A 26,737-nucleotide genomic window follows, 5' to 3' on the forward strand; every position below is an offset into this window, starting at 1 on the left:
TTGGTTGAGGCACTATACTATAAGGTGGAAGGTCACGGTTTCGATTCCCGATGGGGTCATTGGATTTTTCAATTGACCTAATCCTTCTAGGCGCACCAAGAGCCTGGAGTGAACTCAACCTGTAACGGAAATGAGCACCGGGAATCTTCCTAGGGGTAAAAGGCGGCAGGCACATAGGGCTGACACCCTCACCTCCATCTGTTAGCCGATTTTCTAGGTAATATGGGAGCCTCGACGTCTCACAACTCTGTGGCCTCCACAACCTGTTATAGTGATAGCTTTTACCGGTTTTCCGGTGCTAACTTGTAGCTGCCATATGCAGTGTTGCTGCATCTCGCTAACAAATCATTTGCGAACTTTTCTGCTTGTCTGTAAGTGTTGAATAAGGTGATCATGTTTAACGTATGTTATTAAGGCTCACTCTATATAGCTTTCTCATTCAATTGGAAAATCATGTTCTCTCTGATATGTTTTTCTCTTTCTTTCTTTCTTTGCGTCATAAACCTGCAATCTTAGGCAAGATTGGTTTTTCCGGGGACATTGTTTACATCGTGATATCTGTTTAATCTGAAGTGGAATTCATTGCCAAAACACTGTTACTTTCTGATTTCATAGATTTAAGGCCATCAGCGTAATGGGTACATCTGCTGAAGAAAGGGGAGTGGGGATGTATAGAGGGATTTATACACAGTGATCTAAAAGTCACGCAAGTTGAATCATCATTTTGCCTTTCACATAACAGCAGAGCCTGCAAAATATACACATATGTGTGTGGTTACACTGAAACAGTCCAATGCATTATTGACTGCATGGCTTTGAGAAACCTGCCAGCTGTTTGGCTTGTTTAAACCTTCAAGAGTATGACTTTTTTTATCACTCTGTGTAGTGTAGACCAGGTCATAAATGCTATACATACTGCGTTATCCTGACTCAATTCATACTGGATATAAAAGTTAACAAACAGGAAAGACATGCTAGGTATTGCTGAATTTAATCAGACTGGATTTAAACATAGACATCAACCAGAATAACATTAACATTCTTGAACTGCCCCTGATTTAATATGCATAGCTATGAAAATACAACGAAGTAGATCATGTCATTAAGGTCCTCAGTCAGCTCATGATCGGAAAATTAAAGCCTCCAGTCCATAGTCAAGAATACCTAAAACTGAGGTCTAAATGGATTTTTCCACATATGCATATAAATTTGGAAAAATGAAACTCATAAAGTAAAACTTCTATACAAAACATAGTTACTTCAAGCATCTGTGCAGATGATCATCTCATGGTTATTTAGTAATTCTGTTGAAGACAATGAAGTGGAAAGGACTGACAATGAAGTGATTTTGTCCTGCTTCAAGACGTTATCATAGTTTTCATATGCAGGGACTAAAGAAAACAACAGGAACCTGATTCATGTTTGAAGAATGTAGCTCAGTACAACTCAAGTGCAATAGTGTTGAATTGTTAGTGACACTCCCAGTTAGTTGTATAATGAATTTAAAAATATGGAAGATAGTGAAATGGCGGTTACTTGCTTCCTTAGTGCATGTGTACTTAAGACAGTAATACACAAAATAAAATTCGAATATAAAGCAGAGTTTTATTTCTCAAAATAGACCTTTCTGAAAGGTTGCTTAAGAATAAACATGAAGATGATTATGAGATCTAATTCCTAATTCTGATGGTATTTGTGAAAATATCTAGTATTTTATATATGGTATGGGCTGCAGTCTAAACTCAAAACCCAGATTCAGTCCTGTATCTTATCTTATGGGTCAGTGTGATTGTAACTGGTTGGCTAGTTATCGGTAAGTGTAAGTGGTTAGTTAGCCTTTAAGTAGATCAGGGTCATGCAAGGATTCAGATGAGAAGTATGGAGACCACAGAGAAATTAGAAAAAGAAAATGTTTTGAGTTTTGTTATGCACAAAATTCTTTGTTAGTTTCTTGTAGGTTTGTTCACTACTGTGAGTTTGTAGTTATGTAGAACTTGTCATTCTGAGTTCTAAACTGGAATCTGTCATTCATATTGACATGTTTCCTCTTTAAGTACTTGACATAGGAAATATGTTTCTATCAACGTGAAAGTATCTAAAGACTATACATGAATTGAAATTTGTAAGAGCGCATTTGCAAGAATAAAATTTTGTTCCAAACAAACTGTTTCTTAATTCAACAGTATTTTTATTATTCTTGGGAACTGAAAACTGAAGTGATACTGCATCAGATATAGGTATAAAAGAAACACTTCACTGGTAGATTATTCACATGAAGTATATAAATGGAAAATTTGTTGTGTATTCACCCAGAAAATGTTTCTGTTTAAGATTTTGAATGGTAGTCCTTTTTTTATATTGCAGAATTAAATAATAATTTGTTCACAACTTTGTAAACATGATAACTGTATTCTTCCATTCAAGGTAAAAGTAAAGGTAAAGCTATCCCTGTAACAGGCCATGAAGGCCCATAGGGTTGTGAGATGTCAATGCTCCCACATTTTCTTTAGACAGTCAGCTCACAGATGACAGTGAGCTTGTTGGCCTTAAGTGCCCGCTGCCCTTTACCACCCCCCACCCCCCCAGGAAGATTCCTAGTACTCATTTCTGTTAGAGGCCGAGACAACACCAGGGCCATAGTATGCCTGGAGTGATTAGGTAAATTGAAAAAGTCCACCTCATTGGGACTTGAACCCATGACCTTCCAGCTTGTAGCACAGTGCCTCAATCAACTATGCTACAAGCTGGAAGGTCATGGGTTCAAGTCCCAATGAGGTGCACTTTTTCAATTTACCTAATCACTCCAGGCATACTATGGCCCTGGTGTCGTCTCGGCCTCTAACAGAAATGAGTACTAGGAATCTTCCTGGGGGGGTGGGGGGTAAAGGGCAGCGGGCACTTAAGGCCAACAAGCTCACTGCCATCTGTGAGCTGACTGTCTAAAGAAAATGTGGGAGCATTGACATCTCACAACCCTATGGGCCTTCATGGCCTGTTACAGGGATAGCTTTACCTTTACTTTTACCTTGAATGGAAGAATACAGTTATCATGTTTACAAAGTTCTGAACAAATTATTATTTAATTCTGCAATATAAAAAAGGACTACCGCTACATGCTCCTTCCATCCAAGGTGAACAGTCTTATGAGGTATTAGTATTGTTTTCAATATACTGAGGAAAATCCCATACCACTTCAATATGACAAACTTGTTATCATGAGATTTATCTATAATATTAATTTCTTTTTAATACAGGATACAGTCTTACTCAGCCTTCATTCATAACACAATCATACAGTAGTGATAAATATCTAAGCAAACATTTTTATCTTAGAACTTTGAAATATACTTGTACATTCATATCAACTAACATCACTACTCCAGAAGTTTCTTTCATCTTTTGGCTTTCCCATCTGTATACACTGTAAATTCCTAGTGCCTCTTATTGCCTTCCTTCATTTCTCTTATTACTGCAGTGCTAAATTTCCTTTCCTTTAAGTCCTTAGTTTCAAATTAATGGTGGAAACATATATAGCAAATATGGGAGCAAGAGGACCAGTGTGATTTGGGGGCGGGGGGGGGGGGGGCTTTNTGCTTTTGCTCCTGTGTGTATTTGGAAAAATCAAAATTGAAAAATGAATTTTTTTAATTTATTCTGTCATTAATTCTTTAAGGCAGTGACTAAACAGTTGAAATGTAAATTTGTAAGCAAATATTCTGGCTGGCTCTTCCTCCTTTGGAAAACTGGCAGCCCCCATCAGAAAAGGTCCTCATGGAATCCCTGCATGGAGGAAAGCGATTGCTTGAGGGATGCAATGCAAATGTGAGGAAGATAGTAAAATAAATATTAAAGGAATAAGCCTTGAAATGAACTGGATTCAAGTGGCTGAGGATAGGATCCAGTGGTAGGCTCTTGTGAATATGGTACTGGATTTTCAGGTTCCATAAAGGAAGAGGAATTTCTTGACTAACTGAGCAGCTATTAGCTTTTCAAGAAGAACCATTCTTCATGAAGTCTGTTGGTTATTTAGTTAATACATGTTCCCTTTTATGTAAGTTTTTCTGTTCATGTGTTTCTGTCATAGTTACGAAATTTGTTAGTCTTCATATGGCCTCTGTGACATGCCCAGTCTCACAACAGTGGAAATAGTGGTTCAGGCTGCTATCTCCGAGTTTCTCCAGATTTTCCAGCAGGACTCACTTCTGTAATTCACCCCTACCATCATTATGACTATCATCCTTAACACTGGTCAAGAAACTCCTACCATTAACCTTCTAAAGACTGAATTTCTTCTAAGTAATGTACACAAATTCAGTTTGTATCTGACAGGAAACACATTATGTCTCCACTACAAAGACCAACCAGTTAATGTTGTTAATGGAAACAGCTGCTCTTTATGGTGAGAACCACATGGAACACACACATATGCTCTGTGGGCAGAATGCAGAGTGTTGGTATGTTAAAGCAGTGGTCCATATATTAACCACTGGGCTTTAAAGGGTTAATTACACATGATACCAATGTATGGTGAAATATTTTATTGACACTAATATCTAGATTCATTGTGTTTTATACACAGAATATTAGATTGAATTTATTCAACATGAACACAGGTGTGAGATATGGAGAGGCTGTTTCACTTGAATACATCACTTGCCTTCAGAGGTAGTGAGGACCTCTGATGAATTAAACACAGATAATGGTACATCATGTATCCCCAGGAGTAAGAGATAACAATGGAGGAAATATAAAAATGACAAGTGTATCGGCATTCAAATTGTCTGTTATTTGCAGTAATTTACACATTTCTTTTAATCTAGAAGAATGACATATGTAAATGCATATGGTCTAACAAAGGAAATATTTCCACAGTTGAGTGCCCTAATATATATACGTACATACATACATACTACATACATCTGCGTTTCAAGATATTCATTAGTGCAATCTGCACTGAATATGAAACATGTCACAAACTTTACAAACAACAATACATCTTTACAATTCCAACATGCCATATCACAATAACAAACAAACATAAATGCAAACAACGTGCATCTAAATAAATACATAAAATACAGATTATATTTACACTTAATGTCTATATTGATGCCTACTGTGGAACATCCATCAGTCAGCATGTACTCCCCTTCTATCCCTTAGCTGATGATCCAGACAGAAGAGCAAAAATTCATCAACAGTATATGACGGATTATGTATTAGGACATCCCTTATTTCTTTTATAAACTGTTTTTTATAATGTACTAAATCAGTTAAATAATCATGCAGACTTAAATATTTTTATACTCATGCAATGGACCCCTTTCTGCCTCATTGCGAGATGTGAGTGTAGGACACGTAAATTTCTTTTGCGTCTTGTCGGTCTCTCATAAATTGAATAATTAAAAGTAAAATACTCCAAGTTATTTATCTTAAAAGTCATCAGAGATAAAATACAGGGTGATTCAGAAAGATGGACACAATTTCAATTGGCTATATTTCCTGAATTATATGCTGCATTTGAATTCTGTAAATTACACTTGATTATACATACATGGAAGTTTATAGATGTTCAGTGTGCCCCCCCCTCCTCCGGCTGCACGGATAACATCTAGACGGTAGCTGAATTCATCCTACACTCGATGACAAATATCTTGCGTCACTGAGTTCACCGCAGCTGTGATACAGTTTCTTAGGTCATTCAAATTTATGGGAAGAGGTGGTACACGCCACACAGTTGTTCGTGATAGTCCAAGTTCTCTACTAGCACTACAGGTTGACTTCATTGGGCTGCGCTCAAAGTTCACTCGAATGCACTCCACGTTCTCCTCCGATACACGCGATCGGCCCGGGACGCAGTGATGGAGGGCACTAGCAGTAGTACTAGAAACTTTGTAACATCCTCTTTCAAATGTACTTTACAGAATTCAAATGCAACATACAGTTCAGGAAATATAGTCAATTGAAATTATGTCCATCTTTCTGAATCACACTGTATATTGAGAGACCAGTGTTAATATATTTAATTTTATAAATGCTGGCCTACATGACTCTCTATGTTTCATCCCCATTATTATTATAGTAGTCTTCTTTTGTAAGAGAAAGGTCTTCTTGGCCTCTGACGAATTACCCCAAAAAACTATTCCATATCTCACGAGTGAACGAAAGTATGCATGATATATCATTTTAATTGTTGTAACATTACTATATGTTTTCATAATTTGTATCGCATAACATGCCTTTCCCAATCTGGGTAACAATGATTCAACCTGTGTCTTCCAATTCAAGAACTTATTAATTTCAATGCCCAAGAATTTAATATGAGTTTCCTCTTGTAATAATTCATCATTAAACTTTAAATGTACAGGCATATTGTCATGAAGATCAGAAGGAACATCATGGCTACAAGATTGGAACATGGAATGTAAGGACCTTGAATCAAGCAGGCAAATTGGAGAATTTGAAAACGGAAATGCAGAAGAATGAGGTGTCTGTTTTAGGTGTCAGCGAAGTACGGTGGAAAGGACAAGGTGAAATAAGAAGCGGTGATTATACAGTGTATTATTCTGAAGGTGAACGGGCTGAAAGAGGTGTGGCAATAGTAGTGCATAAAAGTGTAGTGAGGAGTGTTGTTAAGAAGACTGTTTGTAATGACAGAATTATTGCTCTGAAGTTAAAGGCAGAACCAGTAGATATACTGATTATGCAAGTGTACATGCCAACATCAGATTATGAAGATGAAGAAGTAGAAAAAGTGAATGACGCAATTGAAGAAATTCTTCAGGAAGATGGAAGAGGTGACACAAACAGCATCATATTGGGAGACTGGAATAGCATTGTTGGAGATGAACCATATCAGAATATTGTTGGATCACATGGACTAGGAAGACGGAATCACAGGGGTCAAATGCTTATTGACATTTGTGAACGAAATGGACTGATTGTCACCAACACTTGGTTCAAGAAGCCAAAGAGAAGAATTTACACATGGAAGGCACCTGGGGATTGGAAGAGGCATCAGCTGGACTACATCCTTGTGAAACATCGATTCAGAAACAGTGTGAAGGATGTGAAGACGCTTCCTGGGGCAGACATTGACTCTGACCACAACTTGCTGGTTGCCAAGTTCCGAACCAGGTTGAAGAAAATTATAGGATTTCGAAAGCGCAGACCCAGATGGGATTTGGAGAAGTTATATGCTCAAAGACAAAGCGTGCAAGAGACTCTAGAAGAGAAACTCGGTGCAATTGAAGGTGAAAGCGGAAATGCTGAAGCGCAGTGGAACGATATAAAAGAATGCATGTTAGATACTATCAGTGATTTGGTAGGTAAAGTTGAGAAGATAGCAAGAAAACCATGGGTTACACAGGAGATGATGAGTAAAATGGAGGAGCGAAGGAAATGGAAGAATGTCAACAATGAAGAAGGCAGGAGGAAATACAGGAGACTGAGGAATGAATTGAAAAGAGCCACGGACAGGGCCAAAAAGGAATATCTTGAGAAGATATGTAATGAGATTATGGAATTTCAAAGAACAGGCCGTTATGATTTGATGTACATGAAGACAAAAGAACTAGGATGGAAAGAGAATCATGGGATTCAAAATGTTGGCATCGAAGACTCCCAGGGGAATAGAATAGTAGATCAGAGGCAAGTGCTGAAAATTTGGGAAAATTATATTTCAGAACTATATGATCGACCTAATCGGCCAGAAACCTTAGAAGTTGAACCGGAAGAAGAAGTAGATACAGACGAGAAAGGACCATATATTTTACAAAGTGAGGTGGAAAAAGCTATCAAGGAAATGAGGAAGGGAAAGGCTACAGGAGATGATGATGTACCTGGAGATGTGCTCAAGTTACTGGGAGAAGGTGGTTTGAAAACACTGACAAAACTAATGAACACCATATATGCAAGTGGAGAGTGGCCCAAGGACTTTACAGAAGTTACAATGATTGCCTTAAAGAAAAAGACAAAAGCTACAAAATGCAGCGACCATCGCACAATAAGCCTTATTGCACAAATAGCAAAGATACTTAAAAGAAGAATTGAAAGGAAAATAGAGGATATACTTGGAGAAGATCAGTTTGGATTTAGAAGAGGAAAAGGAACCACGGATGCAATTGGGATGATGAGAATTACAGCAGAACGAACTTTGGAGATAGATGAAGAACTGTGTGTTTGCTTCATAGACTGGCAGAAGGCATTTGACCATGTAAACTGGACCAAATTAATGCAGATCCTAAAGGAAACAGGTATTGATTGGCGTGAAAGAAGATTGATCAGCAAACTGTACATGGATCAGAAAGTTAGAGTATGACTGGACAGAAGGGAGACAAGAAGTGTGCAGATTGGAAGAGGAGGAATTGTTTTGGAAGAGACTGTGGACCTGTAGTCTGACAGATTACTGATGATGATGATTGTCATGATTGTTTCAAATTTTAACACTTTAGTTCTCCTCAAGTTTAGGGATAAGCCATTGTATTTAAACCACTGACTTAAGAAATTTAACATAAGTTTAGACCTTTCTTGAATTTCATCAATATTAATACCCGACACTAATACATTTGTATCATCGGCATACAACGACTTGTTGTCAGTACTTAATGCTGATAGCAGGTCATTAACATATAAAAGAAACAACAAAGGACCCAAAATCGAGCCCTGTGGCACTCCATATTTGACAGTTCCCCAGACTGAACACCATTTTCCATTCTCATTATTATAAAGTTCAACTCTTTGTCTTCTATTCTCCAGATAGGACTTCAACCATATTTTTATTTTACCACCAATGATGTATGTTGCTAATTTACTCAAAAGAATATCATGACTCACACAGTCAAATGCTTTTGTCAAATCACAAAAAAATTCCTAACGAATGACTGCGTCTTTCCAACGTTTCTAAAATATGATTAGTTAATGTATATATTGCCATTTCTGTGTTACTGTTTTCTCTAAATCCAAACTGTGCAAAAGATATTAAATTGTTTGTATGTATGTGTTGCTTTATCCTATTGTACGCGACTCTTTCAAAAATCTTAGAAAATCTTATTAGCAATGATATTGGTCTATAGTTTGCCATAATTGCCTTCTCACCTGTTTTGTATATAGGTCTTAATGAGGCAAATTTCATTCTATCAGGATATATTCCATGCTCAAAAGATGCATTAAATATGTGACACAATGGTTTACTTATCTCAGTTATACAATATTTCAGTATCTTTCTAGAAATGCCATCATATCCTGTAGAATCTTTTGATTTTTGCAACATAAGTATGCTCTTTATTGCCACCTCCGTTGTAGGTATTAGCCTCAGTTCAGGGAATTTATCAAATATCAAAGTGTCTAAGTATTTAATAGCTTCATTTTTATTGGCACTTTTCATTTCCAGATTTTCAGCTACAGTTATAAAGTATTTATTGAATACTTCTACTACTTCCTTAGTATTAGTTACTTTGCTTTTCCCCACTTTCAATTTGGTTATATCATCTGGGCCCCTCCTTTTCCCAGTTTCTTTATTATTAATCTTCCAGGTTAATTGTATTTTGTTTTCCAACTTACTTATAAGTTTTTGGTAGTACAGTTTCCGAGCTTCTTTATTACTTTCGTTAATATCATACAGTACTTTTTATAGTGTGATTCCAATCTTTCATCCTTTGATTTTTTAACTAAATTGTATGAAGCTCTTTTATGATTACATGATGTTCATATACCTTTGGCTATCCATCTGTTGGTGTTTTTTTTTTTGTACACCAGGGGAAAGCTGTTTTCTAAAACTGTTAAGAAGGTATTATGGAATTTATTAAATTTCATATTAACGTTTTCTTGATCATAAACAGCTTCCCAGTTTTCATTTTGTAATGCCCATTGGAAATATGCTATGTTCTCATCATTGATATCCCTAAATGCTCTTACATAGTCCCTTTTTCTTATCACCTGTAAATTTTCAAGTACTAAGATTTGCCCATCATGGTCTGAAAACCCATTTATTGCAGAATGGGTTTGAAATTTATTGAAGACATTCTTATCTAAGAAGAAATGATCTATGAGTGTGACAGAAGTGGGACCTATTCTAGCCAGACAGTCAATTATTTGAGCCATTTATATGACTTTGGCTTTCAGAAATATTCTGCAAGGAATGTTGAAAGTTTTCCAGTATTTAGGCAAACACTGCCATTGCCACTTTTATGGTTAATGTTTTGTGGGGGGGGAAGCCCTTATGCAGATTATGCAGAGCCTGGTTGGTTGCAGGTGAAGCTGTGGTTAGAAAAAACAGAGGAGTAGGTGCTCTCTGTAAGGAGTAACCATATGGTGACTGAAAAGGGTGATAAAATTGCCTGGAAATAGGTAATGAAAAATAGTTTTGTGACTAGGTAGTCCTGGAAACAAGTGACAAATATGTTTCCCCAACCACTGCTATGTTTAGGAGACAAGAGATGATGGAAGAGGTATTTGGTGTAGGACAACCATATGGTAATGAGGAGAGGTGGTGAAAATGTTTTAGTGACCACATGATTAGGAAAATAACCACTGATAAAGTTTTCATTGGCCATGTACACAATGATTTTTTTACATGCTCGTAGGAATGGAGGTGAGGAAAACGTTGATCATACTGTTGACAGAAAAGTAGTACCATGGTAAGGCATGCAGTGATACAGAGAGGAGAAACCATGTCCTTGGAACATTATTTAATAATATCCGAAATAGAAATTTTAGAAATGCAGAAAACATGAGGAAATTGCAGGAGAAAGATGAAGAGCATGGAACATACCTTCTTCAAACATTTAGCTTAGGTTCACACTGTACAAGACTGGGATAACCACACAATCATGAAGAGAGTAATGAAAAATGAGGTAACATAATAGGAACAACTTCCACACACCAGAGTGATCGCAATGGCGGTGGTGGGTGCGATAGCATTGGCGGTCACGGTGGCTATAAAGTCTTCTCACACCAATAATGTGGTGGTAAAGATCAGTTTGAAAAATCGCATAAGCACAACATCGTAAACAATGCATCGATTATCTCATCTGGAAGAAGCTGTGGGAATATCCCACATATTAACACGCGGTTTTGCCGGTCTAACACACAGCACTCGCTCCTACTCAATATCACATTGCCGCACGTCAAAGTCAAAGTCAAAGTCAAAGTCAAAGTCATGTTGCAACTGACGGTCAGTCAGTCTGTCTGTCTTGGTGTCAAGCCCCAGCTGGGGCTCATGACCAGATATTTCTTTTGAATGAAAGTTACTGTCTTGTCCATGTGGGGCGCCCGTTGTGACGAGAGGTCAGGTCTGTCTGTCAGTCTGTGTTAATATGTCCACTGTTTTATTTACATATACACACTTATTCCTTACTTCTATGTACAATATATATAAGGCCTCTGTTAGTCCAGGCTCAGTACAGCAGATTATGCCCTATTTCTAGTATTATTTGCTACCATGGCAGTCTAGTCACTTGAACGGTCGTATGCCTGACCGCCGCCAAGTTTAAGCTTCTTATACTGTCTGTGGCAGGCTTCGCCTTGTCCAGTGTTGTGAACATTCTCATTATCATGATTTTGTATGACTTCTGCTTGTTGCCTGCAGAAATTTGTTATAAAGTCATATACGTATGGGATTTTGAATGCCATGTGCAAATTGCGGACCGGTGTGCACCTGGAAAATTGCCAAGGGTGCAGAGAACCTTGTTTTGCAGGTGCTGCAATTTCACTAGATGGGTGTCTGCCGCAAACTCCCAGGCGGGACTAGCATAAGTCATTACGGATCTAATAAGAGCTTTATGGAGGGTCAGTTTAATGTTAGCGCTCAATCGATCACTTTTGAATAGGGAATATACTCTAATGAATGTTCTGAAGGCCTTGGCTTCGATCATCGATGTGTAAACTCCATGTCACTCTCTTATCGAAGATTACACCTAGATATTTTGCACTATTTACAAATGGAATATTTCGTCCATTTAGAGTATGACAAGACTCAGGCGGTTGACGACCACGAGAGAAGTAGACCCCCTGAATCTTATCTTCATTAATTTTTATATTCCAGCGATCACACCAGGTCTCCATTGAGTTGAGACTGCGCTGGAGTTTTCTGATAATATAACCCTCCTTGCAATCTGTCGCATACAGACAGGTGTCGTCCGCAAAGAGGGCCAGGTGAACACCATGTGTTTGGGGGGCATCATTTATGTACAAATTGAAAAGAGTAGGGGAAAGGACAGAACCTTGTGGCACCCCTGCTTGCATTTCCCTTGGCGTTGACATTTCGCCTTCAACCGAGACCCTGAATTTACATTTAGAAAGAACCCAATCAGTTTGGTCAAACTGTTCGAGAATTCCAATTTTGATAACTTATACAGCAATCCTGAGTGCCACGTTGTATCAAAGGCTTTTTCGATGTCCAAGAACACCGCAGCCATAGACATTTTATTGTTGAAATTAAGGGTCACGTGGTCCGCCAGCCTCATACACTGCAATGTCATGCTGTGACGTGCACGAAAACCAAACTGGCTTGCGTTGAGCAGGCCTCTTTCTTCAATATGTTTTTGGAGAAAATTCAAAATTGCTTTTTCGAATAATTTTCCTGTCGTGGACAGGAGGCTGATCGGACATAAATTTTGAGGGAATTTCGAATCTTTACCGGGTTTGGGTAGAGTTATTACTTTTGCTTCCTTCCAAGTACTTGGAAAATGAGAAAGCCGAAAACAGTGATTAAATAAATGAGTTAGATGAACCAATGGTCGCCTTGGAAGGTGCCTGGGGCATTCATTCGGGATGCCGTCAATTCCGCAGGCCTTTTTTAGTTTCAGAGATTTTATTAATTTCTTTACGTCACATGGTCTGATCCTTTGAGGGAGGTTATCGTCTACGGTTTCCAGCAGAGCTTGTACTCTAGCCTCCACCCGCCGTTCATGATTATCGTCGCACAGATCATGCGGGGTGAAATTTAAGGCCAGAAGAACCATGAATAGCAGTTGGCGCCCTTGGTCCATCTCTCTTAAGGAGAGATTTCGCAATGGGCCATATACCCTGAGGTGTGACTTCAGCGTTACCTATTTTTGTTTCCCACCGTTCAAGTGCCTTTTTTCGGGTCATTCGTCTGATTGATTTGGTGACCCAATTGACTGCCGTTTTACACGCTGGATCCCTGGTTTCTTGCCACAGTTTTCGTAGCCTCTGCTTATATTTTATCAAACGATCTAGACCAGGAAGATCGTTGTTTATGTCCGAAAGTGTAACTTTACTTGTCGACAACCTATACACCGAAGCAATACAGGCTGCAAAGTCACGTGCCGCTTTATCGGCTTCTACCCTTGACTTAATTTCTAGTTTAGGTTATATTAACTCAGAGGCAAGGCATGAAACCGCTCCCAATCTGTAAATTTCTCAGTAGGTTCCAAAAGATTCCTAATCTTAACGTGATCCAGTATGTGGAATACTATTGGTAGGTGATCTGAATCCAAAATATCAGAGATGACGACATCTGACACTCTTGATATTTTTGTGAACCACAATGTCCAGCACATCACCACTTCCCGCAGGAGAATAATGAGTGGGGCACAGTGGTGCTGAAATTTCAAATTCACTCATATCAAATAAATTCATTAGTTTCAAGCCTGAGGGGTTTGAAACGCTGCTATTCCAAAATGGTTGCTTAGCATTCAAATCACCTGCCAAAATAGACTTACGTCTAAAACTTAAGAGCTCAGTGATGTCAGCATCACTCCTGGCTCTGCCTGGGGATTTATAAACAGCTGCATCAGTACTTCACTGTTAACAACTGGTATGCAGACCCCTGTCGCTTCTACTGAAACAAGGGGTGTAAGTCTACATGGTTATGGGGAATGCCTTTTCTGACTGCAACGGCAGTCCCACCTTTTCTGCCCGAGTGGCGGTCGATTCTATAAAAGTGGTAATTTGGAATAAAGAACCTCTCATGAGGTTTCAGATGTGTCTCTGAAAACAGGGCCACATCTATGTGTAGGTTTTGCAGCTGTTTACTGAGCTCATAGCGCTGCCTCCCAATGCGGTTTGCATTAAATGCTATGACTTTGAGGGGCCTATGAACTCTAGTGGCCATTCTGTTTCATAAGGTTTAGAACAATTTTCGTAATGGCCATTATGTGGTCCTCCTCGGACACTGCACCACTGACCTCTGTCATAATCTGCTGTACTACAGTCACTACTGTCAACATATTGTCGAGACACTGACCGTTTACATTAGTAGCCTGAACTGACTGACCTGTTTCTTTCTGTAGTGCAGGGGCCGGTACAATCTGCTTCTTTGTTGTGGCTGGAGCCACCGGAACATGGCTTTCCTGAGGGCGCTGAAGCTGCTCTGCTGTACTGCCTCGGAGTGCCGCCACGAAGGAGACACCTTGAGTTACGGTGGCTGAAGAGAACACCCTCCCCGTAGTTTTGGACGTTCTCTGAACCTTCCGTCTCTGTTTCTCTTCTTTGGCATGTTTGCAATCCCGATAATTGGCGGGATGTGGCTTTTCTCCCTCCGCCAATCGGCAGTTGCAGCATACTGGGGTGGAGGCAGAGTTCTCCTTCTCTGGGCACTCCTTGTTTAAGTGGCCACCTCTGCGCCACAAACAATGTGGGGGCTGTTTGCAGTTAGCCCAAACGTGGCCGAACTGCTGGCAGTTGTAGCACTGTGTGAGCCCGTTTTGTGCCTTGTATGCCTCTACCTTGATGGCAATGTGGCAGAGGTTGGTCAGTCGAAAGATTTCTTGGGACTTCTCAGTTCTGGGAAGTGTAACAAGGAACAAGGGAAGGTAGATGGTATTTGTTCCTTCTGGAGGAGTCCAACGACTGGTCATTTGTTTGATGCTAATGACATCAAACCCCAGACTCACCAGACCATCAGAGATATATTCCGCTGGAGTATTTTGGAGGAGGTGACGGATGACAGCTTTGATGGGTTTTTCTGATTTTGGAAAGTAGGAAAAGTAAGCCAAATTGCTGTCTTCAAGAAATTTCTTTATGTCTTTTGTGAGAATTCTGGTCCCACTTCTTGTGTTACAGAACTCAAAACTGCCATTAGTAATGCCTTTGATATTCCTCTGCAACTGTATCAGGTTAGTTGCAGAGGTTAGGACAATGGGAGGAGGCCTACCTAACCTGCTGCAAGATGGTTGCTCTTATTTGTCGGATGTCTCCTCCGCGACGTCCATTTCTGTTGTCCTGAGGGGTGCAAAAAAGTTTTTCGTTGGCACTTCAACCCGGGATTTTATCCTGGGGTCCCTTGGGTTAGGTGACGGCTTTGGCTTTTTAGTCTGCTCCTCTGAGGGGTTTCGTTTACGTCATCTTTGTTCTCAAAATTCCTCAGCTGATTCTTCTTTCTGCTCCAGCAGGAGCGACTCTCGCAACTCCCTGTGGATGGAAGCGTACAGGCGCAGCATGGCTGTAAAAAGAGCCTTACCGTCGAGATGCTTACATAGCACTGTTCTTACAGACTCGGATTTTGTTATGATTTTGCTCCAAACGCCGCCGTTTCCATTTATGGAGGGCGATGTCTGGATAAGCTGCCCTATTGTTTGCAAGCCTTTGCCTATCAGTTCGATTTCCTCCTTCCAGTCAGGGTTATTAGTTTTTAAATTTTCATGGTTCCTCTCAAAGGAAGCCACGATTGATGTCCACCGCGTTTCGCACAAGGTCGGTTCCGTCATTTCATCTGCTTGATAGTTCGTTGCAGACGGGACGGCCCCCACCTCCGATGTACTAGACACACCACTCACTGTGTAGTTCTTGCGCACTATTGTAACTGTTACAGATAGTAAGCTGCAGATGAACAGACTCCAACTCTATGATCACTCGAGACAGCTCGAAGAAACTTCTTCGGTAAGTGAGTGATCACAACTCCTCTCCAGCAGCAATGAATCATGTAATTGTTCAACACCAGTACCGTCTCCTCAATCAAATCAAACAGACAATCTCAAATCGAAAACTCCAGATGGAAAATAGCACCCTCCAGAACCTCTGTGCAACATTCCAAGGCTGAAATAACTGATGAATAACCCACCAATCAATCCGGTCTTGCCGCACATTGCTGCCATCACTCGTATTTATACAGCACTCGATATCCAGCCCACCTGTAGATCATCACATGCGCTAGTCAATCAGCGCTCACAATCGCAACTGCAAGTTTAAGCTCCGCCCAGCAAGCACGGTATAAAAGCGGAGCCAAAAGCTCGCAATCATCAGTAAAGTATAAGAGGCTTAAACTTGGCGGTGGTCAGGCATACGACCGTTCAAGTGACTAGACTGCTGCGGTAGCGAATAATACTGGAAATAGGGCGTAATCTGCTGTACTGAGCCTGGACTGACAGAGGCCTTGTATATATTGTACATAAAAGAAAGAAATAAGTGTGTATTGTAAATTTATGTAAATACAGACAGTGGACATATTAACACAGACTGACTGACAAATGACAGACCCGACCTCTCGTCAGAGAGGGCGCCCCACATAGACAAGACAGTAACTTTCATTCAAAAGAAATATCTGGTCATGAGCCCCAGGACAGACTGACTGACCATCAGTTGCAACATGACTTCGACTTTGACTTGCAATCATCAGTGATCATATTCAGTCATCAGAGTCATGAGGTGTTCACTGCGCCAAAGACAGCTGCCGCAACTCTCCAGCAACCGCACTCTGCTATCAGACAGCTAACGTAGCTGCCGCAGCTCTCCAGCAAACGGCCCGAGACAACGGCTCAATCATCATCCGAACCGTAGGCAGCTGTTCCTACCGGCACACATGGCACCAAATCACCGGCAGGACAACCATCTGAACGGCTGTAATGACTTGGTCTACTATAAAGGAGCAAATTCTGCCAACGCACTCAAGGTGGAACAAACTGCCCTTTTGAGGGCCAGCCAATTTTTGAACATCGACATTCCACATAGCTTCGTAGCTATTATGTACATTCAATTTATACAATTTAATATATACAATTGTTACAGTTTTACGTGGTTGTCTTTTAGAACATCTGCTGACATTATAATACCAAATAGTTCGTGCAACCCACACGAACATAAACGATCAAGCATAAACTACTATATATACTAAATCGATTGTATACATACCCAATACCAGGAAAGGCAAAATACATGCATAAACTACTATATTTACTGTAATGCCGTAGAATTTCGGCATTGGTTTTTGTAACTTTTAGGTATTAAGTTATCTTGGGTTACAGTAGAGAAGTTAGATGAAGGGTAATGTTTGAAGTAAAAATTCAGGAAGTAGCGATGTCAGTAGAAATTTGTCGCATTGCTTAGACCGCTGATTCACGCAGAAGAGACTGAAAACAGCTGTACGGCCAAGGCGTACTGAGTGCCGACTCAGTGAGACGGCCTCAGGAGATCCAACCCTCTTTACCCAGCTGACCAACGAGAGACGGACCCTTGGGAGAAAATTCGCTCTAGTGAATAGGAGGAGCTTACCCCAAAGACAGGTGTCAACAGGCGGAAGGTTATAAGTTTCGGACGCAACTGGGAGAGGGGCTATCATTGCGTCTATTATTGAATCGATCATGGAATCTTTTCGGATCAAACAATCAATCTTTTGATCATCGTAACTGAGTGTAGTAGCCAGCCAGAACCACGGTCATGCCAGACCAAGTGAGGTACACCATCAGCTTCCTACACCAAGTGGAACTGTTCATATCAGTCATGGATATACAGTGAGATATTATTAAAGTGTCATGTTACAGGGTTAGGGGAGAGAGTAGGCCCTGAGTGGGGACGTACGAATTACCTCGAAAGCTAGGGATGGTGAACCCAAGTGTATTTTGCTCTAAATTACAATGTGTACGTAACCGGCCACTGTCAGCCATGAAAGTGATATGTATAAAGTGTATATATGTTAGCAGACGAGAGTAGACCGAGTGAAGGGGATGTGTGGTGTTAATGACTTACCCCCAGTCACATCCTCTATTTCCCCGTTCTCCTGTACCTCCCTGTGTTATCGGGACTGGGAACTCACAGCCAAGAGGTAGTTAACAAGTCAAGTACCAAGTGCTTAGCCTTGCAACTGGCAATTCCCCAAGGGCGCAACGGCATGGATGGCGGAAGAGGTGGAGAGATTCCTCCAAGCCCCCCCATCGCGCCATAACACATTGTGACAGCGGTGGGATACCTCCACGCCCCCTGTCACCACGGAGTAACAATGGTAGCAGCGGTGGGATACCTCCACGCCCCTTGTCACCACTGTGTAACATTTACTAAATCGAGTGTATACATACCCAATACCAGGAAAGGCAAAAGACATAGAAGTGAATACAATTCAAAATATACTACGCAATAATGAATACGACATAAATTTAACCAGCAACATACAACCCCCCCCCCAGGAAAAAAACTAAAACAAAATACGCATGCAGACTCGAAGCAACAAAAAAACAAAGTGGGTTGCCTTTACGTATAGCGATAAGGCAGTAAGAGCAATCACGAAACTTTTTCGAGATACGGAAATAAAAGTGGCCTTCCGTACGCGAAACATAATATAAAATATACTAAAGCCACAGCCACAAATAGATAAGTATAATAGAAGTGAAACTTATCAAATGAAATGTTTAAATTGCCAATTGAAATATGTCGGACAAACAGAAAGAACATTCGAGACCAGATATAAAGAACACATTCAAGACATAAAGAGTAACAATAGTAATTCAGGATATTCAAGTCATATATTGAACACCGGACATACATACGGCACAATAGCGGACACCATGGAAATCATAACAACGGGAAGAAAAGGAAAATATCTAAATGCACTTGAGAAAAAAAAAACATATTTACAAAACTAGTAAAAAAGATTTACATATGAATGACACCAACATCGACACACACAATCCTATATTTGAAATACTATACAAAATTACACAACATAACACTATACCCTCCCCCATCTCTCCCCACTCCTCACAACCAGAGCATATAAATACAGGAACAAACACACCGCATCCGCACTAGCAAAGACAACACCACACACTGTGGAGGAAACACGCAAACCAGGGGCATATGACAGTCATAACTGAACGTGAGGGGCAAGCTGCCGAAACAAAACACCCTAGACAGACATACTGTAACGTCTTTCGTTACTGAAGACGCCGTAGAGATCGTTAATTGGTTTATTTAACAACCTACATATCACGGCTACAATTAATTATAACAATATTGCGGGGTTTCACAATTTATAACCCTATTCGCAAATCACATTACGCTATTGTCAGTAGACTACACGTTTCACAGTACGGGAGCTATAAAAGTGTCACTCTGTTACACACTCCCAATTATTTCTCAGTTACACACACGTCCGGTACTTCTTTCCGCGACGGCTGCTATATTTCAACTCGAATGGCAGGCTGCTGCCTTGAGAACTGTTGATAACACACTGGCTCTCGCTTGCTGCTCAGCCGGCTTATATTCCGTTCGCTGTTACCTGTTGCCCGCGTCAACAGCGTCGTTGCGTGCCACGTAACAGTGTCTGCGTATAGCCTAGCAACGCTGTTACCTCACGCCGTCTTACGTCTCCGCTGTTGACTCGCGTTGCATAGCTACCAGGACGGTGGGACTGGGCTAACTTCGGCACCGCTCGGCTCACTTCGGCTCCGCTCGGCGCGTCAGCTCCGGGGGGGGGGGGTTCCAGCTAGCGCGACACGTCACAATACATTTATGAACAATGGACGAGACCCCGTGTGAGGTGAAATAATATGCACCAAAATAACGTGGGTATAATAGAAACTTTAAAGGATTCTATCTCGTTTTACCTTGAACAGATGACTATAGCGTGTGATTTTAACACGGACTAAGACAGTGTAGAAGTTTTAACATAATTTAGTAAAATATTTGTAACATATCAAGACACCTGAAGATGACCGTTTGAGGCCGAAACATGTATTGTCAACGTGTATAATGTTAAACTAAAATTAAAATTAAGTAGTGAATAAAAAAGTGTTGCAATACTGACGGACGATAAATAATGGTCGTTAAGTTAAAGAACATTTCTTACCTCAAAAGTAATCTCCAAAACTGTTAATAAATTTATCCCACTGGGAGTTAAGACGGTCAATCCCATCCTTGAAAAAGCTTGTCGGCTGTCTACGGAACTACACATATTTACCCAGCCACACACATCTTCGTCCGATGCAAACCGATGTCCACGAATGTCTCTCTTCAGATCTCGAAAAAATGTGAAAGTCATATGGGAAAAGATCTGAGCTGTAAGGGGGGATATTGAAGCACTTCCCAACCAAATTTCTGTAGCTTATTCCTCATAGAACTGGCAGTGTGGGGGCGCGTATTATCATGAAGAAGGATAATGCCGTTGCATAGCATTCAAGGGCGTTTTGACTTTATGGCACGTCTCAGTTTCTGCAAAGTGTCTTCATAGCGCTGTGCATTGATTGTGGCCCCATGCTCCAGAAATTCGACAAGCAGAGGGCCCTTGCAGTCGAGAAAGAACGTCATGATCACTTTATCGGAACTTGTGTGAGCGGCTTTGGAGTTCTTCAGTGGGGATTAATTCACGTGTTCCCACTGTTGGCTCTGCCGTTTGCTCTCCGGTTCAAAATGGTGGCACCAAGTTTCGTCCCCAGTGGCAATACGGGACAGAAAAGCACAGTCTTCTTCATGGTATCATTGCAAGTGACCCAGTGATGCAGCCATTCTCTGAGTCTTCTGTTCCTCCGTGAGTTGATGTGAAATCCACTGTGCGCAGATTTTGCGGTACAGCAGGTGTTTTGTCACAATGGCGTGTAAGGAACCGTGACTTATTCCTATCAAAAGATTAATTTCTTCCACAGTGATCCGTCGGTTTGCCCGGATATGACCATCCAACGCAGCAATAACATCAGGAGAGATGACACGACGGGCCTGCCCTGGGCGAGCATCATCTTGCAGTGACACACGTCCCTCTCGGAATCTCTTATGTCATGCCAGCACACGCAAACGAGACATGCTGTATTCGCAGTAAACAACAGACATGCGACGATGAATTTCTCGTCCTCCTACCCCTTCAGCAGTCAAAAAGCGCGCACTACACTTCGCTGTTCTTCTTTACCCGCCTCCATTACTGATGTTGCACGACCACACGTAGAGCTAACCTTACTTTCAGCACAATAAACAAACGACTAGTGTGCAAGGGCACGTCACTGTGCTTTCCCGAGTCCGCACCAGATGTTCGTACGGTAAGAAAATTCCAGTGTGACCAACTTGCGCGCCGTGTGAGTTATGCGTGGTGACCCGTTTTCATTTGACTGCCCCTTATACAATGTTTTTTCACTGCCTATAAATGATAGCAATAGTAAATTGTAGCATCAATCCACGTTCCCATATTATTGCAAGATACGCCACCTCACACGAAAACCGACTTCGACAACACGTAAATGAAGAAGCGTCCAGGCTCCTAAATGTGGGAAACCTAACCAGGCGACTCAAACGGACCAAATTTTACGCACTAGCCAAGCAGCCCGACACCTAAGGTATCCGATGGGCGAACTTAACTTCATATAATTTTAGTAACTTAGTGTCAAATTAAAACAGCGAACTGGTCTTTGTAACATTTTGCATACATCTTGTAGCAGCCAATATATATATATCCACGTTCCCCACCTTGTGATGACGGGTACCGAGGGCAGTGGAACACCAGGAGCCATAGATTTAAATTGTATTTTACGAGCTGGAGCCTTGACAAAAATCTCCTTCGTTCATGACACGAGATCATCCACTTGAGGAAATCTTTATCTCACTTCCTCCGTCACTCTATGCAGTGCATGTGCTAGGCAAGTAACCTGCAACAATTTAGTATAAAACGACTTNTTTACGCACTAGCCAAGCAGCCCGACACCTAAGGTATCCGATGGGCGAACTTAACTTCATATAATTTTAGTAACTTAGTGTCAAATTAAAACAGCGAACTGGTCTTTGTAACATTTTGCATACATCTTGTAGCAGCCAATATATATATATCCACGTTCCCCACCTTGTGATGACGGGTACCGAGGGCAGTGGAACACCAGGAGCCATAGATTTAAATTGTATTTTACGAGCTGGAGCCTTGACAAAAATCTCCTTCGTTCATGACACGAGATCATCCACTTGAGGAAATCTTTATCTCACTTCCTCCGTCACTCTATGCAGTGCATGTGCTAGGCAAGTAACCTGCAACAATTTAGTATAAAACGACTTTATTGACTTTCCTGCTTTTAAAATTTACTGGGCCGCATCGTTCACAAAAAGCAAGACGACGTCGTGTCGTATACCCTCTGGCCACAGTAGAAACATCGACCTGTTAAAGATTTTACAAATTGTGGAATGATTAGCGGATTCTAGGACCTCACTCGTAGGCAGAAATACTTCACCTGGTCCATCAATTTCCAAGGTTCCAATGATGACATTTGCCACGTATCGCAGGTCTCGTCAACAGAAACGAAAATCTTTTTCCCATGCACTTTATTCCTAATCATTTCCAGGATATTGTTGCAGCACTTAGAGAGGTAGTTTCTTTTTCCCTTGAGGGTGGATTCATCCGGGATAGAACGACCACAATTCACTTCCAGAAAATTTTTCAGGTTTTATTTTTTCAGAGCCTAAAACGGAATATTTGCGGACGCGTCTGCGAAAAAATCCGATGACTTACTTTGCACAGAACTCGGAAAGGGCAGCAGTGTGAGTGACCGCTGTCGTACCCTGCTGCCAGCTTAAAATGTTTTATTATATGTAATGTCAGCACTTTGCGCAAAACAAACGGAAAGGACGGGACATTATTACAACTTATTATTGCATACTGTGGTAGTCGGTATTTGGGGTGCAGCTGCAGGCTGCCTTTGTAGAGGCAGGAGAAAGAGAAAGAACACTTTACTTGCATATTATTCTCATTTCTGAAAACATATGAAGAAGAATTCCCTAAAGTGGCTAAACTGACAAAAAAAATACCATTAAAAGTCCAAATATTTACCGAAAAAAAAATTACACAAAAACTTTAAAATCACGAAAAATATAAAAATGTCCTAAAAGTTACATTTCTGTAACCAGCAGCTCATCTGCGGGATTTATATATTTACGGGCATCCAATAGGATACAAGGAAAAAGGATGGCATGTCATCAAAATCCGGGCCCTGCTAATAGCCTAGCAACGAACAGTGTAAGCGGACTGAGAAGACTTAGTGTTGTGTTAGAATATAATATTTAATTTTGTTTTCTACTGAAACTGCAGGAACAAACGACTTATAAACTACCTTTCTGTGAGGCGGCTGGCATGTGCACAGCACTGGGACTGGGTCGTAATATAGACCCAGAGCAACAGGTAATGCAACAGCAATTCACAGGCCCAATACCACTACCAATTTCAACAAACCAGCTACAATATGATGCCTTTGGAACAAACAGCAATTAACAGAACCCCACCAATAAGCAATAACAAAAATAACACCCAGGATGAGCCAGAAATAAGAACAAACTACACGTACACTTGGCAACGGGCAAAGAAAAGGAAAAGATCTAACCAAACCCCAGTAACAACAATGGAAGGAAATCCCTTTCTCTTTACTACCCAAAACAGATACGAAAAGCTCTTACAGCTCTCAGACGAGGTATATGCAAACAAACGAGACAATTGAAACAGCAATAAACACTAAAAATAAACAACTAAGACAGGAAACGCACGTTTTTCACATAAGAATAACTTTGTTGATTTTCAAGATAAAACCTTTTTAATTACACAAAAAAGAAGGCATTTTAATGCATTTTAACTTACATTACGTACGGAAAATAATATCAGTTAGATGACATCCTTGCTGGACACACCTTTGGAGCCTCTCCTCAAAATTCTGCATTGCATTCTCTAACACGTTTTCCGGCATAGCTGCGACTTCTTGACGAATGGAAAGTTTCGGCCCTTGGCTCGTTCGTGGTCTGCTCGTGTACACTGTTGCCTTGAGCTATCCCCACAAAAATAAATCACAAACCGGCAGATCAGGGGAGCGTGGGGGCCAAAAAACATCACCGAAATGGGAGATCATATGTTGGGGGAACATGTGTCGAACAACTTCCGTTTACCTGCGTTGTGCAAATTCACCTTCGGCCAGCTGCTGAACAATCATTATTTTGCAGGGATTAAATTGTAACTCTTCGTGTAGGATGCGATGTAGCGAAAGACGTGACATACCGAAAGCTAATGCCTGACGCCTAGCGGAACGGGTGGGACTAGCAACAATCGACCTTTTCACTGTGTCAACGTTTTTCGGGGTCCGTAATGAATGCGGAAGGCCGGCTGGTCTCCTCTTCATGATAGATCCAGTAGTAGTATATGCTTCAACTTATCTGAACATAGTGTTACGATCTGGAACTGTTCCTCGACTGTCCTCGACGCTCAACATTGAACTTTCGACAGAAAAGACGTTGGACAGTAACTACGGAACTACGGAATCACTGTTTCTAAAAAAATGTTCCACAACAAACATACGATGTTCTACGTTCCAACCCCTACTTAAGTGACCTCTACCGAGCTCTCTACATATTACTCATATGTAATCTGTGCTCCCTATTTCTGCTCACCAGGTGTCTCGTTAGACTCGTTAGGTATTAACAGTTATTAACAGCACCGAGCGCCGCCACTGAGTACCACTGGCCACTGAGTTTGATGTCTACTCGTTTAATAGGAAGTCTAATAGAAAGTTATAACGTTAAGGTAAGGCATATATCTTTACCGATTCGTAATAAGTGTATAGTATATATATATATATANGCTCTTCGGCGTGGGGTTCCCACAGTAAAACGAGTAAAACTGCGTAGCTTGTGGACCTATATGTGCGCCATTGAGGTATGTGGTGCAATTAATTAGATTAATTAATAAGCAAGGACTTTGATTTGATGTAATGNTTATTTCTAGGCTCATAGAAATGGCGAAGTCCAAGAATCATACCAATCACAATCAAAGTGAGTATACCAGTATGTAAAGTTCATTTTTCCCATGGGATTNATGAAATTAGAAACAAACATGAAGTCAGTGTTACTTTGATACATCAGCCAAAATGTATTTCTGTATTTTAAACATCTTTCGGTGTAGCCNCATTTTTCCCATGGGATTATGGGCCACGTGTGAAGATGACAATTGAGCACCATCCATTATGATAATCTGTAGAATGGAATGGTGGTTCACCCATAATTCTTTTTGTGTGCAATCATTCAGTGATACCACTTGTTCAGATCAATGTTAAGTACACAAATTATCCTATATTGAATTTCCATACAAACATCAGTGTGTCACATATCTAACACAGTCTTCAGTACTTTTGTGGAGAAGTACTAGTTCTTAAGGAACCATACAGAGTGGACTATTCTGTTAGGCCTACTTCCATACATGAATTATCAGACGTAAATTTTCATCCCATGATAATTTTTGAAAGAAAATGCAGAACTCTCAAAAGACTTGTACAGTGAATATACAGGCTATAGACAAAGTAATGGCAATACTAGATACTGAGGTATAGAATTTGTTTTGCTGCACTGAAGGAAAGTTTTCAGCACTGAACGTTCTTCCATTTATTTACACTCATCATGTCAGTGCATTAGTGATTGTGTTGCGTGACAGTTCGTGTGAAAGAATCAGAAAATGGGAGCTTGTCCGATAGTGAAAGAGGGCAGATTGTTGATGCACGTTTAGCTAGAGCAAACCTGCCATATAATTATGTGTATCGACAGCAACAGTTTCTGAGGTTATGTTAGCATACATGAATCATGGGAAGTCAACATCAGTGAACGGGAGCAATGGACAAAAATCAATGTTGACAGAAAGTGATTGTCATACATTGAGAAGGATAATTTTGAAAAATCACCCAACTGTTACAGAACTGAATATGTATTCATCTTGAAGACCATTTCCACAAAAACTTTCCAACGTAAGCTTCACAAATCCAACACCCATGGTATGGCTGTGACTGCAAAACCTCTGATTATTGAAAGTACTGCTCAGATGCATAAATGATGATGTTACGACCATAAAACCTGGACATCAGACAACTGGAAATGCACATGTGATATGGTCAGTTGAGTTGTCCTTCATGCTGTTCCTTACATCAGGAGATGGATTACACCCAAGGAAGCCTTTCAATCCAGAATGCCTGGTTCCCACAGTGGAGTATTGAGGAGGTTCTGTGATGGTGTGGGGTGGCAGTATCATGGTACAATATTCTCTTAGTCTCATTCTCTCCCTTCATGGCTGAATTACTGCAATTAGTACATGGACAGGTTGGGTAAGCAGGTACATCCCATGATTCAGATGTTCTTTCCAAACAGTGATGCAGTTTTTCAGGATGACAATGCCCCTGTGCACACAGCTGGAATTATTCATCATGGTTTGAAGAGCATAAAGGTGAACTTCAGCTTCTTCCCTGGCTAGCAGAATCACTAGATTTGAACACTGTTGAACCACTCGTCACATTTGGAGACCAGAGTGAGGAACATATTCCCACTTCCAACATCTCTAAAAGCAACTTGGTGTTCTTCGAGAAGAATGGTACCCCAGCTAATCTAGTGTTCGGAAGAGAACTCTGACTACCCTGCGACCTGCTGTTTGGAGTTCTCCCAGACAAAGAACTACCCACAGCCGACTATGCGGCAGACTTGGCAGATCATCTACACGACATCCATAATTATGCCCGGCAACACATGAAGCTCGCTAGTGACCTAATGAAAACTCAGTACGATAGACTAGCCAACTCCACAGGGT

The 26,737-nt window shown here is 40.8% G+C and overlaps 1 long non-coding RNA gene across 1 annotated transcript; it reads left to right on the forward strand.

Moving 5' to 3' along the window:
- Window positions 1–333: 333 nt before the first annotated feature.
- LOC117282594 lies at window positions 334–24,696 on the forward strand. Its single transcript, XR_004513393.1, has 2 exons — window positions 334–371; window positions 24,568–24,696. It is a non-coding gene; the product is annotated as an uncharacterized LOC117282594 (long non-coding RNA).
- The last annotated feature ends 2,041 nt before the right edge of the window (window positions 24,697–26,737 follow it).

Source organism: Cryptotermes secundus, unplaced genomic scaffold (assembly GCF_002891405.2).
Source record: "Cryptotermes secundus unplaced genomic scaffold, Csec_1.0 scaffold508, whole genome shotgun sequence".
Lineage (NCBI taxonomy): Eukaryota > Metazoa > Arthropoda > Insecta > Blattodea > Kalotermitidae > Cryptotermes > Cryptotermes secundus.